The 19234-nt window shown below is 40.5% G+C and overlaps 1 protein-coding gene across 1 annotated transcript in view; it reads left to right on the top strand.

The window, feature by feature from the left end:
- The first annotated feature begins 3138 nt into the window (after nucleotides 1-3138).
- LOC145657037 (NACHT, LRR and PYD domains-containing protein 3-like) overlaps nucleotides 3139-19234 on the top strand; it is a 90858-nt gene continuing 74762 nt past the window's right edge. Inside the window, exons 1-3 of the mRNA XM_081711345.1 lie at nucleotides 3139-5290; nucleotides 13102-15132; nucleotides 17098-19128. The gene's annotated coding sequence lies outside the window, so the exon portion shown is untranslated. The remainder of the gene's footprint in view (nucleotides 5291-13101; nucleotides 15133-17097; nucleotides 19129-19234) is intronic.

Raw genomic sequence — 19234 nt, 5'->3', positions numbered from 1 at the left:
CAAAGTTTTGAGCCAAGTGCCTAGCTGGTACCTTCAGTTGTTGAGGTCTGTGTGCCCTCATGCTACGCCTTACTTCTGTGCTGCGAGGGTGTTCGTGTTTTTACACGTCCACTCCCCTCTCCAGTTTTCCCCTCTCAATTCTGTCTCTCTCCCGAGGCTTCCCTTAGCCATTCAAGTTCCTCCCTGTTTTCTGGTCTATGGGAAGTTTCTTTGGATTGTTTGGATTTGCAATGGCATCCTTTGTTCTCCCTTTTGCCATGCTCGGCGTGGTGCTTCGTTTTTTCCTTTTGTTTTACCTGGTCCAAGACTGAACTGTTCTGCACACAGGCCCACCATTATTAAAGCCCAGTAGGCTGTTGGTGGCATCAGCTAGCCGAAGTGGGTTCCAGCCCACCTTACAGAATGAACACCTACATTGTTATTGTAGTGATGTGAAGTGCGGACATTACACATCTAATGTTATCTAAACACTTGAACAGTGATGGTAACACCTGCAGTGTTAATACACCTTTTACAGTATTCATGGTGTTTACATATTTGTATTGTTGTCTGTCTCTGCGCTCATGTTTGTTTCCCTCTTGTTTTCTGGATCTGATTCCATGTTTGTTGCTGTGTCTTCTGGTCCCAACATGTCTGTTCATGTATCATCCTTCTGTTCCCAACACACACACAGAGGGAGATATGGTATAAACACACACACACACACAGAGGGAGATATGGTATGAACACACACACACACACACACACACAGAGGGAGATATGGTATAAACACACACACACACAGAGGGAGATATGGTATAAACACACACACACACGCACACAGAGGGAGATATGGTATAAACACACACACACACAGAGGGAGCTATGGTATAAACACACACACACACACACACAGAGGGAGATATGGTATAAACACACACACACACACACAGAGGGAGATATGGTATAAACACACACACAGAGGGAGATATGGTATAAACACACACACAGAGGGAGATATGGTATAAACACACACACACACAGAGGGAGATATGGTATAAACACACACACACACAGAGGGAGATATGGTATAAACACACACACAGAGGGAGCTATGGTATAAACACACACACACACACGCACACAGAGGGAGCTATGGTATAAACACACACACACAGAGGGAGATATGGTATAAACACACACACACACACACAGAGGGAGATATGGTATAAACACACACACACAGAGGGAGATATGGTATAAACACACACACACACACACAGAGGGAGATATGGTATAAACACACACACACAGAGGGAGCTATGGTATAAACACACACACACACACACAGAGGGAGCTATGGTATAAACACACACACACACAGAGGGCGATATGGTATAAACACACACACACACAGAGGGCGATATGGTATAAACACACACACACACAGAGGGCGATATGGTATAAACATACACACACACAGAGGGCGATATGGTATAAACATACACACACACAGAGGGCGATATGGTATAAACACACACACACAGAGGGAGATATGGTATAAACATACACACACAGAGGGAGATATGGTATAAACACACACACACACATGCACACAGAGGGAGATATGGTATAAACACATACACACACACAGAGGGAGATATGGTATAAACACACACACAGAGGTAGATATGGTATAAACACACACACACAGAGGGAGATATGGTATAAACACACACACACACAGAGGGAGATATGGTATAAACACACACACAGAGGGAGATATGGTATAAACACACACACACACAGAGGGAGATATGGTATAAACACACACACAGAGGGAGATATGGTATAAACACACACACACAGAGGGAGATATGGTATAAACACACACACACAGAGGGAGATATGGTATAAACACACACACACACACGCACACAGAGGGAGATATGGTATAAACACACACACACAGAGGGAGATATGGTATAAACACACACACACACAGAGGGAGATATGGTATAAACACACACACACAGAGGGAGATATGGTATAAACACACACACACACACAGAGGGAGATATGGTATAAACACACACACACACACAGAGGGAGATATGGTATAAACACACACACACACACAGAGGGAGATATGGTATAAACACACACACACACACAGAGGGAGATATGGTATAAACACACACACACACACAGAGGGAGATATGGTATAAACACACACACAGAGGGAGATATGGTATAAACACACACACACACACAGAGGGAGATATGGTATAAACACACACACAGAGGGAGATATGGTATAAACACACACACACACACAGAGGGAGATATGGTATAAACACACACACAGAGGGAGATATGGTATAAACACACACACAGAGGGAGATATGGTATAAACACACACACAGAGGGAGATATGGTATAAACACACACACACACACAGAGGGAGCAATGGTATAAACACACACACAGAGAGGGAGATATGGTATAAACACACACACACACACACACACACAGAGGGAGATATGGTATAAACACACACAGAGGGAGCTATGGTATAAACATACACATACACACACACACACAGAGGGAGATATGGTATAAACACACACACACACAGAGGGAGATATGGTATAAACACACACACACACACACACACAGAGGGAGATATGGTATAAACACACACACACGCACAGAGGGAGATATGGTATAAACACACACACACACAGAGGGAGATATGGTATAAACACATACAGAGGGAGCTATGGTATAAACACACACACACACAGAGGGAGCTATGGTATAAACACACACAGAGGGAGCTATGGTATAAACATACACACACACACACACACATACACACAAAGGGAGCTATGGTATAACACACATACACAGAGGGAGATATTGAATAAACTTGCACACATAGGTAGATATGTTATAAACACACACAGAGAGGGCGATTTGCTAATCGTAACAAGACAAGGCTTGTTCTTCTACTCTTGTGATGTAATGGCACTTAAAAATTCTCATACTGGCTTGGTTCTTTCTAAAGAGAAAAAAGGTGCAACCAGATTATTGTTCAGATAGAAACAGACAGTGTGTGTACAGGTGAACTCCAGTGAAGAAACAGAGAGTGTGTGTACAGGTGTATTTATAGTAATAACATTGCTTATTATGATGAGCTACAGTGATGAAAACTGCAGTAGTGAAACAAGAGATAAAGTGAGTGTTTTAACATAAATTAATGTTATCTGCTGTAGTTCTGTAAACTCTGGACATCCTGATGAAGACAGAACCAGACATTCTTCCTGAAGACTTGCAGACTGAACCCAGTAAAGGTAACACTGTCCTCATGTTTCGTAGATATTGCTGTAATCTCGTGTGTTTCTCTCTGTTAGTAATTATGACCTTCAGTAAGATTCATAAAACCAACCATACGGCCAGATTCAGAAAACCAATCATGTAAACTTAAGGTCAAATTCACATGCCAGAATGCCTAGATCTGCAAGACTTATTAAAAGTCCACATTCCTGGAATACTGGATTTTAACCTTTCCTGTACAAAGTGTTCGCTTTGCACTGCAACAAGACCAAACTCAAATAAGGAAAATATTCTTTATTAATTCTCATGAATCCAACAAGATATTTGATTGTGTGGACTATGAATCCACAGTGCCCCTTAGTGACTGTAAAAGGTTCTTCAACCTGAACTGTTCTGAGTCCCTCTTTATAAATGTATGTTAACTTTCCCTGTTTTTGAAAGGCTCTGAGCTCGAGCAGAGACGGAGTCCCAGTATGGTGAATGCAGTTTACCTATGAATTAACCTGTCATTGCTGTATTCGCATATTAACCTTTATACTTGCTATTATGTGATTACCTCTTCATTTCAAGTATAATAGACAGAGGAACACTATTTGATCTATTAATATGAGAACAGTTATAATATTTGTGTAACAATCATGCTTTCTCTTAATGAAAAATGTAACTGTTTCCTATATATAGTTATGAGCTTTATATTGGTGGTAAGAACTTTTTCTTTTCATTTAGAAATATGTGGACTAAGTGCTCAGGTGAAATTAGTGTGATAAAATTGTTCCCACCTATTATGGCTTAAATGACATGTGACGGCCCGAGTGCCGCAGGGCAAGGAGCAGGGCGCACAGACCTCTCTCGACGGAGACACACACTTATTAACGTAAAAAAGAAAAGATAAACAACACACGTTAACGGCATTCACACGCAACATCCAGTACACCATGAACATCTACTGTGAACACACCTAACATTTAACATGAACAATGACCGACTGCAAACTACACACAAACAGGCATTTAAATACATACATAAACGAAACCAAGAACTGGGTGCAGGTGTGTGCTAAAAGGGGGCGTGGTTACAAACAAGTCAGCATGAACAGTTAACAGTGAGCCCACTGCACGCGGTGGGCCATACCACGTGATCAGAGGGAAGGAGAGCATACCATGACAAGACGATTACCACCCAACCCCAAGTAGCAATATATCAGTATGTGTTCCAGTTGTTTATTCCCCCTTTCTTTCCTTTTTACTATATTGAATTAATCGTGTCTTGTAAGCTAACTCGAGATTAATGCCTGAATGAATCAAAGCCTGAGACTGAGACAAAAAAACTATGAATATGCATGAACAGAGCTGTTGAGCCAATCCTTCCACGCTGCCCCCGAGATCAGTAGTTAAAAATCAATTCTCAGTATCGGACAGTCAGTTCAAACTCTACAAAAAGATACTTAAAGTCTGCACCTCTCACGAGAAGAATTACGTACTTATAATAGTGTTTTATTTCATATGTTTGTCTTAGACCTAATCTGCAAATGTGGCTAAACTCATTTAATTTGCTCTTCACTATGCCGTAAACTTAATCAGCTTCTTTTTGTTGTTGGTAGAATTAGGATTTGTTCTGTTTGGCCAACAGTAATTAGTTTTAATTTAGCCAAGCACCAGCCTTAGGTTTATAACAGTCTACATCACCTGGCTACAAACCTGTGTACTTCCTGAAATACCTTTACAAAATTTCAGGAACTTTGGCGAAGTTCAGGGCAGTCCAAAAGATTCGGCTTGGCCCATTTTGCCGACTTGGAAAAACTTGGGTGATGAACTAGGGCCGCTGACAGCACAGAGAAAAGTCTGGGATTACGTGTGGCATAAATTCATCCAGAATTCAGCCATTCCGAAACTCTGCAACCTCTCCCTGAGTGGACTGATCATTTGGCCCTTCACTGACTCTGAAATGTAAGATCTTCTGCTTCATTCACAGGGTAAGCTTGGGGGGCCAGCCATGAGCCATCATTCACATTGATAATTCTGTACTGATTTATTTTTTTTCTCCTGTTAGCTCAGATAGTAACCTCAGGTCTAAGTTCCCATTAGGATTCCCCAGATAGGTGTTCTTCCCTTTCAGACATTTTTACTCAATTCTCGCTAATTAATTAATTTAGCCATAGTTGTCTCTTGGCTAGTTAGCGTTAGCTAAGTTGTGTGTGTGTGTGTAGGTCTGGGTCTCTTGGTTACTCAGTCCTCTTTATTGCAAGTCATCCTTCTCTACTCAACTTATTTAAATTTATAATTTGTCTTTTTTTCTTTCTTCTCTCCTTCCTTTTTCATTTGTCCGCAAGTCTGCTACTTGTCTTACGATGTCAAAGATTTGTTTTATTCATTAATCAGCAAACTTCACATTTAATCATTAAGTTGGACATAATGGCAAGTATATCTGAAACAATGGCATTCGGTCCCTGCACAAAATATGAACTAATTTAATTTGGTAATTAATCAGTAATAATTGAAAATCATTTCCTTACGTTTATGATCATGCCCCCTGTTAATATTTCATAAATGTATGTAATTTTGCTACAGCTGAATCCTGTAACACACTCTGTATGTGTGTGTATGTGTATGCTTAATTAAAAGGAGACATGGCTCCTAGCCATAGTACAGACTGTTCAAACTATCCTGACTCATGTATATGACATGCAGCCGTCTTCATTGTCTGTCTGTCTGTATGTATATACTGTATATGATTTACAGCCGTCTTCATTGTCTGTGTGTGTTTACTGTATATGATTTACCGCCGTCTTCATTGTCTGTGTGTATATACTGTATATGACTTACAGCCGTCTTCATTGTTTGTGTGTATATACTGTATATGACTTACAGCCGTCTTCATTGTCTGTGTGTGTTTACTGTATATGATTTACCGCCGTCTTCATTGTCTGTGTGTATATACTGTATATGACTTACAGCCGTCTTCATTGTCTGTGTGTATGTATACTGTATATGACTTACAGCCGTCTTCATTGTCTGTGTGTATGTATACTGTATATGACTTACAGCCGTCTTCATTGTCTGTGTGTGTTTACTGTATATGATTTACAGCCGTCTTCATTGTCTGTGTGTGTTTACTGTATATGACTTACAGCCGTCTTCATTGTCTGTGTGTGTTTACTGTATATGACATACAGCCGTCTTCATTGTCTGTGTGTGTATACTGTATATGACTTACAGCCGTCTTCATTGTCTGTGTGTGTTTACTGTATATGACTTACAGCCGTCTTCATTGTCTGTGTGTGTATACTGTATATGACTTACAGCCGTCTTCATTGTCTCTGTGTGCGTTTACTGTATATGACTTACAGCCGTCTTCATTGTCTGTGTGTGTTTACTGTATATGACATACAGCCGTCTTCATTGTCTGTGTGTGTATACTGTATATGACTTACAGCCGTCTTCATTGTCTGTGTGTGTTTACTGTATATGACTTACAGCCGTCTTCATTGTCTGTGTGTGTTTACTGTATATGACTTACAGCCGTCTTCATTGTCTCTGTGTGCGTTTACTGTATATGACTTACAGCCGCCTTTACTGTCTGTGTGTGTGTATATACTGAATGTGACATACATTCTTTAGAACCCCCTAAAGACACCAACACTTTCTGAAATCTTCATATAGAATTTCTCTGATGTTCTGTACAGGCCTGCCAAGATACACAATAACAGATAAACTAAGACATTTATTAAGACTCTGCTGGCTATGTGGTCTCCTGTAACTCAGGTAAGGCTTTGACCTTAAGTAAAGAAGTTAAGGTGCTAGTAACACCTAGGTCATGAGTTTGATTCACAGGGTGCACATGTACTGTCACACTGATACACATGTAAGCCACTCTGTAGAAGAGTGTCTGTAAATGTGTGTGAACAAATAAACCCATTAAATCCTGGATAAGGCTAATTTCTTATCGGGTAACTCCATCACAACTGTCAGATTTTCCTAACTGTTGTACCAAGGGACGATTTCACACAGACACCTATAACAGAGAGCCACAAACATTTTTGCTACACGTTTACATACTTCCCCACATATTTTTTCCTGGGTTAAATTTCCTGTATTCAAGATCAATATTTTTTACTCATACTTGTTTTTGAGAAAGACTTGCTACCTCTGAAATAATGTGGATTGACAGTTTGTAAATTCCATTATCAGACTATATTCACTATTACATTACATAATGAACTAACCTATAACTCACTTACTCTAGTTAGTACACTGAGAGCACATTATCAGACTATATTCAATATTACATTATGTTACATAATGAACTAACCTGTAACTTTGTCATCAAGGTTCACTTTCATCATATTAACCCTAAGACATCACAACAAGTCAGCTGCAGATATTTATCTAATAAATAATAAATCAATTACATTTACTGCTGTGTACACACTTACTAAAAGACGCACACAGCTCTTCACACAACACAGACTAACAACAACACACTGCTCTCCACACAACAAAGACTAACTGGAAATCCAGGCAGAACCCTCTTAACTTCTCCAGTACTGAACGTTGTTCTTCTTCAACCTGAACTGCGCTGAGCAGAACTGCGTCCGTCACGTCATCAGTCTTTCATACATAACTTAGCCAGCTAGCTGCAGATCACAACACACAATAAACACACCTGAAAATGTTTATTACTAGTATTTATGAACATGGGACACTGTGCAGCTGGAGCCACTGTTGAATTAGCTGTAGTCACCAGTGTGTAACACAGATGTTAACAAACAGCGCTGAAGGCACAAACGTGAGCTGGACACTGAAGGGCTGTAGGACACATGAACGCTAACTAGCTAATAGCAGAAAGCTAACTAGCCTGCTAGCTAATGCCTGCCCTACGCTTCAGTTCAATCTTTGGCAAACGCCACACCTAAAGACACATTTCCCTTTACGTATGCACCTATGTTACAAAAACAACCTGTCATTATAATATTTAGGATAATTTCACTGAGTATCTCTTCAAAAATAGCTAACATTTCTTACCTGCGCGCTGAGTTGTCCTGTTGGACGCATCGTAAGCAGATATTACGCTGCCCTCACAGAGCTCCATGAAGTGAGAAACCTCACACTGTAAAGTGTCTGTTAATCATTTAAACTGAAACAACACGTTTCCTAAACTTTTTAGTTGGAATACAGTGTTGTATTTTTAAAGTTCAAAATCAAGACTTGAAGTTTCAGTTTTAAAAATGAGTTTATTTTCAAAATAATAAAACTATTTGGCCGGATGTGGCTCAATCTCAGGAAACATTGAAGCTATGGATTAACCATGAGGAACTATGGTGCCGCTGCAATACGCGCTATGGCCACTACATTTAGCTGACACTTTTATCCAAAGCAACTTACAGTTATGACTGATTACAGCTTGAGCAGTTGAGGGTTAAGGGCCTTGCTCAGGGGCCCAACAGTGACAACTGGTGGGGCTTTACCCAGCAACCTTCCAATTATAAGTCAAGTATCTTATCCACTGAGCTACCACTGCCACATGGTCATCTTGCACTCAGGACATACAGACTATTGGGAGTTGTGCACTAAGCGTTTGAGGCTTGTGTTTTAAGTGTGAGGAAATGCAGAATAAAAAGAGTTGAACTTAATACACATTATGGCCACTAGATGGAGACAGTATTCCTCTCTCGTCAACAATGAGAGCTTGTTGGCATCAGTGAAAGTGACTTTAGATAAAGTAGCTTGTAGGTTCTAAATTCTAAATTACAGCTAGAAACAACAACTTACAACCTTTACTGTGTCATAACACACACACACACACACACACACACACACACACACACACACACACACACACACACACACACACACACACACACACACACACACTAACTTTAATATAAAATATACACACTCCAGTCTATAAAAGTGCTATATACAATAAATATTGTACTTGTATACTTACTTACTATTTACCACTGCCTGATTAAAAAGATGCCCTCACACTCTCTCACACTCGTCTTCTATGTTGGCCACTCGGTCTTTCCTTTATCTCAGAACGGTGTCCATTAAACACTCAGTACTTCACTCCCATTCCAGTCTAACTCCTCCTTGTCAGGGAAACATAACGATATTGTGGGTGTTACCCCAGAATGGGTGGAGAGGTTCACTTCACTCTGGCCCCAGAGCTAAAATGCTAACAGCTCCCCTGAGGTGTTCAGCCCATGGTTCAGAGTCAAAAGATAACAACCAGACCTGCTGAACTGGTTTCTGGTAATGAAAACTGCTGTGGGCAAATTACAAACTGTTATTCAGAACTTGAACTGAAGCTAAATCCTAGGTGCTCATTCTTTGTACCCCTCCAATGTCTCTCTCTCTTTCTGTACCCCCCATGTCTCTCTCTCTCTCACACACACATGTGACAGCAGCACTACACCCTGATGGATCTCTCTCTGTCTCACACAGCACATGTTGATAGAAAGTGTTTCATTCTTTTTTGAACTCAAGCATCTAAACTGCTTTCTGGTGATGACAACTGGTTGTGTCTGAGTTCCAAACAGAACCTAAACAGAAAAATCCCCTGTAAGAATGAATACCTACACTGTTAGTGTAGTGACCTGAAGTGCTAAATGTGTAAGGGTTGGCACCAGGCTGAGGCTCCCGCCGGCCACCAGAGGGAGGCCTCGTGTCAGGAACACCACTAATCAGGCTCAACGCCCAACAGTTGGGGGTAGACCTTATATAAGCCCAGTGACCCACACATTCAGTGCTTGGTCTTTGCCAAAGTTCTGAGCCAAGCTCCTAGCTGGTACCTTCAGGTATTGAGGTCTGTGTGCCCTCATGCTACGCCTTACTTCTGTGCTGCGAGAGTGTTCGTGTTTTTACACGTCCCCTCCCCTCTCCAGTTTTCCCTCTTTTGCTAGACCTTGCTTCTGTGCTGCGAGGGTGTTCGTGTTTTTACACGTCCCCTCCCCTCTCCAGTTTTCCCCTCTCAAGTCTGTCTCTCTCCCGAGGCTTCCCTTAGCCATTCAAGTTCTTCCCTGTTTTCTGGTGTTGTTTGGGAAGTTTGTTTGGATTGTTTGGATTTGCCATGGCATCCTTTGTTCTCCCTTTTGCCATGCTCGGCATGGTGCTTCGTTTTTTCCTTTTGTTTTACCTGGTCCAAGACCGAACTGTTCTGCACACAGGCCCACCATTATTAAAGCCCAGTAGGCTGTTGGTGGCATCAGCTAGTCGAAGTGGGTTCGAGCCCGCCTTACAGAATGAACACCTACATTGTTATTGTAGTGATGTGAAGTGCTGACATTACACATCTAATGTTATCTGAACACTTGCACAGTGATGGTAACACCTGCAGTGTTAATACACCTCTTACAGTATTCATGGTGTTTATATATTTGTATTGTTGTCTGTCTCTGTGCTCATGTTTGTTTCCCTCTTGTTTTCTGGATCTGATTCCATGTTTGTTGCTGTGTCTTCTGGTCCCAACATGTCTGTTCATGTATCATCCTTCTGTTCCCAACACACACACAGAGGGAGATATGGTATAAACACACACACACACACACACACACACACACAGAGGGAGATATGGTATAAACACACACACACACACACAGAGGGAGATATGGTATAAACACACACACACACACACAGAGGGAGATATGGTATAAACACACACACACACACACAGAGGGAGATATGGTATAAACACACACACACACACAGAGGGAGATATGGTATAAACACACACACACACACACACACAGAGGGAGATATGGTATAAACACACACACACACACACAGAGGGAGATATGGTATAAACACACACACACACACACACACAGAGGGAGATATGGTATAAACACACACACACACACAGAGGGAGATATGGTATAAACACACACACACACACAGAGGGAGATATGGTATAAACACACACACACACACAGAGGGAGATATGGTATAAACACACACACACACACAGAGGGAGATATGGTATAAACACACACACACACACACACAGAGGGAGATATGGTATAAACACACACACACAGAGGGAGATATGGTATAAACACACACACACACACACAGAGGGAGCTATGGTATAAACACACACACACACACACAGAGGGAGCTATGGTATAAACACACACACACACACACACACAGAGGGAGCTATGGTATAAACACACACACACACACACAGAGGGAGCTATGGTATAAACACACACACACAGAGGGAGCTATGGTATAAACACACACACACAGAGGGAGATATGGTATAAACACACACACACAGAGGGAGATATGGTATAAACACACACACAGAGGGAGATATGGTATAAACACACACACAGAGGGAGATATGGTATAAACACACACACAGAGGGAGATATGGTATAAACACACACACACACACACACAGAGGGAGATATGGTATAAACACACACACAGAGGGAGATATGGTATAAACACACACACACACGCACACAGAGGGAGATATGGTATAAACACACACACACAGAGGGAGATATGGTATAAACACACACACACACAGAGGGAGATATGGTATAAACACACACACACACATGCACACAGAGGGAGATATGGTATAAACACATACACACACACAGAGGGAGATATGGTATAAACACACACACAGAGGGAGATATGGTATAAACACACACACACAGAGGGAGATATGGTATAAACACACACACACACACAGAGGGAGATATGGTATAAACACACACACAGAGGGAGATATGGTATAAACACACACACACACACAGAGGGAGATATGGTATAAACACACACACAGAGGGAGATATGGTATAAACACACACACACAGAGGGAGATATGGTATAAACACACACACACACACAGAGGGAGATATGGTATAAACACACACACAGAGGGAGATATGGTATAAACACACACACACACACACGCACAGAGGGAGATATGGTATAAACACACACACACACAGAGGGAGATATGGTATAAACACACACACACACAGAGGGAGCAATGGTATAAACACACACACAGAGAGGGAGATATGGTATAAACACACACACACACACAGAGGGAGATATGGTATAAACACACACAGAGGGAGCTATGGTATAAACATACACATACACACACACACAGAGGGAGATATGGTATAAACACACACACACAGAGGGAGATATGGTATAAACACACACACACACACACACAGAGGGAGATATGGTATAAACACACACACACACGCACAGAGGGAGATATGGTATAAACACATACAGAGGGAGCTATGGTATAAACACACACACACACACACACAGAGGGAGATATGGTATAAACACACACAGAGGGAGCTATGGTATAAACATACACACACACACACACATACACACAAAGGGAGCTATGGTATAACACACATACACAGAGGGAGATATTGTATAAACTTGCACACATAGGTAGATATGTTATAAACACACACACAGAGGGCGATTTGCTAATCGTAACAAGACAAGGCTTGTTCTTCTACTCTTGTGATGTAATGGCACTTAAAAATTCTCATACTGGCTTGGTTCTTTCTAAAGAGAAAAAAGGTGCAACCAGATTATTGTTCAGATAGAAACAGACAGTGTGTGTACAGGTGAACTCCAGTGAAGAAACAGAGAGTGTGTGTACAGGTGTATTTATAGTAATAACATTGCTTATTATGATGAGCTACAGTGATGAAAACTGCAGTAGTGAAACAAGAGATAAAGTGAGTGTTTTAACATAAATTAATGTTATCTGCTGTAGTTCTGTAAACTCTGGACATCCTGATGAAGACAGAACCAGACATTCTTCCTGAAGACTTGCAGACTGAACCCAGTAAAGGTAACACTGTCCTCATGTTTCGTAGATATTGCTGTAATCTCGTGTGTTTCTCTCTGTTAGTAATTATGACCTTCAGTAAGATTCATAAAACCAACCATACGGCCAGATTCAGAAAACCAATCATGTAAACTTAAGGTCAAATTCACATGCCAGAATGCCTAGATCTGCAAGACTTATTAAAAGTCCACATTCCTGGAATACTGGATTTTAACCTTTCCTGTACAAAGTGTTCGCTTTGCACTGCAACAAGACCAAACTCAAATAAGGAAAATATTCTTTATTAATTCTCATGAATCCAACAAGATATTTGATTGTGTGGACTATGAATCCACAGTGCCCCTTAGTGACTGTAAAAGGTTCTTCAACCTGAACTGTTCTGAGTCCCTCTTTATAAATGTATGTTAACTTTCCCTGTTTTTGAAAGGCTCTGAGCTCGAGCAGAGACGGAGTCCCAGTATGGTGAATGCAGTTTACCTATGAATTAACCTGTCATTGCTGTATTCGCATATTAACCTTTATACTTGCTATTATGTGATTACCTCTTCATTTCAAGTATAATAGACAGAGGAACACTATTTGATCTATTAATATGAGAAGTTATAATATTTGTGTAACAATCATGCTTTCTCTTAATGAAAAATGTAACTGTTTCCTATATATAGTTATGAGCTTTATATTGGTGGTAAGAACTTTTTCTTTTCATTTAGAAATATGTGGACTAAGTGCTCAGGTGAAATTAGTGTGATAAAATTGTTCCCACCTATTATGGCTTAAATGACATGTGACGGCCCGAGTGCCGCAGGGCAAGGAGCAGAGCGCACAGACCTCTCTCGACGGAGACACACACTTATTAACGTAAAAAACAAAAGATAAACAACACACGTTAACGGCATTCACACGCAACATCCAGTACACCATGAACATCTACTGTGAACACACCTAACATTTAACATGAACAATGACCGACTGCAAACTACACACAAACAGGCATTTAAATACATACATAAACGAAACCAAGAACTGGGTGCAGGTGTGTGCTAAAAGGGGGCGTGGTTACAAACAAGTCAGCATGAACAGTTAACAGTGAGCCCACTGCACGCGGTGGGCCATACCACGTGATCAGAGGGAAGGAGAGCATACCATGACAAGACGATTACCACCCAACCCCAAGTAGCAATATATCAGTATGTGTTCCAGTTGTTTATTCCCCCTTTCTTTCCTTTTTACTATATTGAATTAATCGTGTCTTGTAAGCTAACTCGAGATTAATGCCTGAATGAATCAAAGCCTGAGACTGAGACAAAAAAACTATGAATATGCATGAACAGAGCTGTTGAGCCAATCCTTCCACGCTGCCCCCGAGATCAGTAGTTAAAAATCAATTCTCAGTATCGGACAGTCAGTTCAAACTCTACAAAAAGATACTTAAAGTCTGCACCTCTCACGAGAAGAATTACGTACTTATAATAGTGTTTTATTTCATATGTTTGTCTTAGACCTAATCTGCAAATGTGGCTAAACTCATTTAATTTGCTCTTCACTATGCCGTAAACTTAATCAGCTTCTTTTTGTTGTTGGTAGAATTAGGATTTGTTCTGTTTGGCCAACAGTAATTAGTTTTAATTTAGCCAAGCACCAGCCTTAGGTTTATAACAGTCTACATCACCTGGCTACAAACCTGTGTACTTCCTGAAATACCTTTACAAAATTTCAGGAACTTTGGCGAAGTTCAGGGCAGTCCAAAAGATTCGGCTTGGCCCATTTTGCCGACTTGGAAAAACTTGGGTGATGAACTAGGGCCGCTGACAGCACAGAGAAAAGTCTGGGATTACGTGTGGCATAAATTCATCCAGAATTCAGCCATTCCGAAACTCTGCAACCTCTCCCTGAGTGGACTGATCATTTGGCCCTTCACTGACTCTGAAATGTAAGATCTTCTGCTTCATTCACAGGGTAAGCCATGAGCCATCGTTCACATTGATAATTCTGTACTGATTTATTTTTTTTCTCCTGTTAGCTCAGATAGTAACCTCAGGTCTAAGTTCCCATTAGGATTCCCCAGATAGGTGTTCTTCCCTTTCAGACATTTTTACTCAATTCTCGCTAATTAATTAATTTAGCCATAGTTGTCTCTTGGCTAGTTAGCGTTAGCTAAGTTGTGTGTGTGTGTGTAGGTCTGGGTCTCTTGGTTACTCAGTCCTCTTTATTGCAAGTCATCCTTCTCTACTCAACTTATTTAAATTTATAATTTGTCTTTTTTTCTTTCTTCTCTCCTTCCTTTTTCATTTGTCCGCAAGTCTGCTACTTGTCTTACGATGTCAAAGATTTGTTTTATTCATTAATCAGCAAACTTCACATTTAATCATTAAGTTGGACATAATGGCAAGTATATCTGAAACAATGGCATTCGGTCCCTGCACAAAATATGAACTAATTTAATTTGGTAATTAATCAGTAATAATTGAAAATCATTTCCTTACGTTTATGATCATGCCCCCTGTTAATATTTCATAAATGTATGTAATTTTGCTACAGATGAATCCTGTAACACACTCTGTATGTGTGTGTATGTGTATGCTTAATTAAGATATGGTATAAACACACACACACAGAGGGAGATATGGTATAAACACACACACACAGAGGGAGATATGGTATAAACACACACACACACAGAGGGAGATATGGTATAAACACACACACACACATGCACACAGAGGGAGATATGGTATAAACACATACACACACACAGAGGGAGATATGGTATAAACACACACACAGAGGGAGATATGGTATAAACACACACACACAGAGGGAGATATGGTATAAACACACACACACACACAGAGGGAGATATGGTATAAACACACACACAGAGGGAGATATGGTATAAACACACACACACACACAGAGGGAGATATGGTATAAACACACACACAGAGGGAGATATGGTATAAACACACACACACAGAGGGAGATATGGTATAAACACACACACACACACAGAGGGAGATATGGTATAAACACACACACAGAGGGAGATATGGTATAAACACACACACACACACACGCACAGAGGGAGATATGGTATAAACACACACACACACAGAGGGAGATATGGTATAAACACACACACACACAGAGGGAGCAATGGTATAAACACACACACAGAGAGGGAGATATGGTATAAACACACACACACACACAGAGGGAGATATGGTATAAACACACACAGAGGGAGCTATGGTATAAACATACACATACACACACACACAGAGGGAGATATGGTATAAACACACACACACAGAGGGAGATATGGTATAAACACACACACACACACACACAGAGGGAGATATGGTATAAACACACACACACACGCACAGAGGGAGATATGGTATAAACACATACAGAGGGAGCTATGGTATAAACACACACACACACACACACAGAGGGAGATATGGTATAAACACACACAGAGGGAGCTATGGTATAAACATACACACACACACACACATACACACAAAGGGAGCTATGGTATAACACACATACACAGAGGGAGATATTGTATAAACTTGCACACATAGGTAGATATGTTATAAACACACACACAGAGGGCGATTTGCTAATCGTAACAAGACAAGGCTTGTTCTTCTACTCTTGTGATGTAATGGCACTTAAAAATTCTCATACTGGCTTGGTTCTTTCTAAAGAGAAAAAAGGTGCAACCAGATTATTGTTCAGATAGAAACAGACAGTGTGTGTACAGGTGAACTCCAGTGAAGAAACAGAGAGTGTGTGTACAGGTGTATTTATAGTAATAACATTGCTTATTATGATGAGCTACAGTGATGAAAACTGCAGTAGTGAAACAAGAGATAAAGTGAGTGTTTTAACATAAATTAATGTTATCTGCTGTAGTTCTGTAAACTCTGGACATCCTGATGAAGACAGAACCAGACATTCTTCCTGAAGACTTGCAGACTGAACCCAGTAAAGGTAACACTGTCCTCATGTTTCGTAGATATTGCTGTAATCTCGTGTGTTTCTCTCTGTTAGTAATTATGACCTTCAGTAAGATTCATAAAACCAACCATACGGCCAGATTCAGAAAACCAATCATGTAAACTTAAGGTCAAATTCACATGCCAGAATGCCTAGATCTGCAAGACTTATTAAAAGTCCACATTCCTGGAATACTGGATTTTAACCTTTCCTGTACAAAGTGTTCGCTTTGCACTGCAACAAGACCAAACTCAAATAAGGAAAATATTCTTTATTAATTCTCATGAATCCAACAAGATATTTGATTGTGTGGACTATGAATCCACAGTGCCCCTTAGTGACTGTAAAAGGTTCTTCAACCTGAACTGTTCTGAGTCCCTCTTTATAAATGTATGTTAACTTTCCCTGTTTTTGAAAGGCTCTGAGCTCGAGCAGAGACGGAGTCCCAGTATGGTGAATGCAGTTTACCTATGAATTAACCTGTCATTGCTGTATTCGCATATTAACCTTTATACTTGCTATTATGTGATTACCTCTTCATTTCAAGTATAATAGACAGAGGAACACTATTTGATCTATTAATATGAGAAGTTATAATATTTGTGTAACAATCATGCTTTCTCTTAATGAAAAATGTAACTGTTTCCTATATATAGTTATGAGCTTTATATTGGTGGTAAGAACTTTTTCTTTTCATTTAGAAATATGTGGACTAAGTGCTCAGGTGAAATTAGTGTGATAAAATTGTTCCCACCTATTATGGCTTAAATGACATGTGACGGCCCGAGTGCCGCAGGGCAAGGAGCAGAGCGCACAGACCTCTCTCGACGGAGACACACACTTATTAACGTAAAAAACAAAAGATAAACAACACACGTTAACGGCATTCACACGCAACATCCAGTACACCATGAACATCTACTGTGAACACACCTAACATTTAACATGAACAATGACCGACTGCAAACTACACACAAACAGGCATTTAAATACATACATAAACGAAACCAAGAACTGGGTGCAGGTGTGTGCTAAAAGGGGGCGTGGTTACAAACAAGTCAGCATGAACAGTTAACAGTGAGCCCACTGCACGCGGTGGGCCATACCACGTGATCAGAGGGAAGGAGAGCATACCATGACAAGACGATTACCACCCAACCCCAAGTAGCAATATATCAGTATGTGTTCCAGTTGTTTATTCCCCCTTTCTTTCCTTTTTACTATATTGAATTAATCGTGTCTTGTAAGCTAACTCGAGATTAATGCCTGAATGAATCAAAGCCTGAGACTGAGACAAAAAAACTATGAATATGCATGAACAGAGCTGTTGAGCCAATCCTTCCACGCTGCCCCCGAGATCAGTAGTTAAAAATCAATTCTCAGTATCGGACAGTCAGTTCAAACTCTACAAAAAGATACTTAAAGTCTGCACCTCTCACGAGAAGAATTACGTACTTATAATAGTGTTTTATTTCATATGTTTGTCTTAGACCTAATCTGCAAATGTGGCTAAACTCATTTAATTTGCTCTTCACTATGCCGTAAACTTAATCAGCTTCTTTTTGTTGTTGGTAGAATTAGGATTTGTTCTGTTTGGCCAACAGTAATTAGTTTTAATTTAGCCAAGCACCAGCCTTAGGTTTATAACAGTCTACATCACCTGGCTACAAACCTGTGTACTTCCTGAAATACCTTTACAAAATTTCAGGAACTTTGGCGAAGTTCAGGGCAGTCCAAAAGATTCGGCTTGGCCCATTTTGCCGACTTGGAAAAACTTGGGTGATGAACTAGGGCCGCTGACAGCACAGAGAAAAGTCTGGGATTACGTGTGGCATAAATTCATCCAGAATTCAGCCATTCCGAAACTCTGCAACCTCTCCCTGAGTGGACTGATCATTTGGCCCTTCACTGACTCTGAAATGTAAGATCTTCTGCTTCATTCACAGGGTAAGCCATGAGCCATCGTTCACATTGATAATTCTGTACTGATTTATTTTTTTTCTCCTGTTAGCTCAGATAGTAACCTCAGGTCTAAGTTCCCATTAGGATTCCC

This window comes from Electrophorus electricus, chromosome 1 (genome assembly GCF_041902795.1).
Source record: "Electrophorus electricus isolate QZ-2024a chromosome 1, ASM4190279v1, whole genome shotgun sequence".
NCBI lineage: Eukaryota > Metazoa > Chordata > Actinopteri > Gymnotiformes > Gymnotidae > Electrophorus > Electrophorus electricus.
Note: the sequence above shows the minus strand (reverse complement) of the source record. Positions and strands in the feature narration are given on the sequence as shown.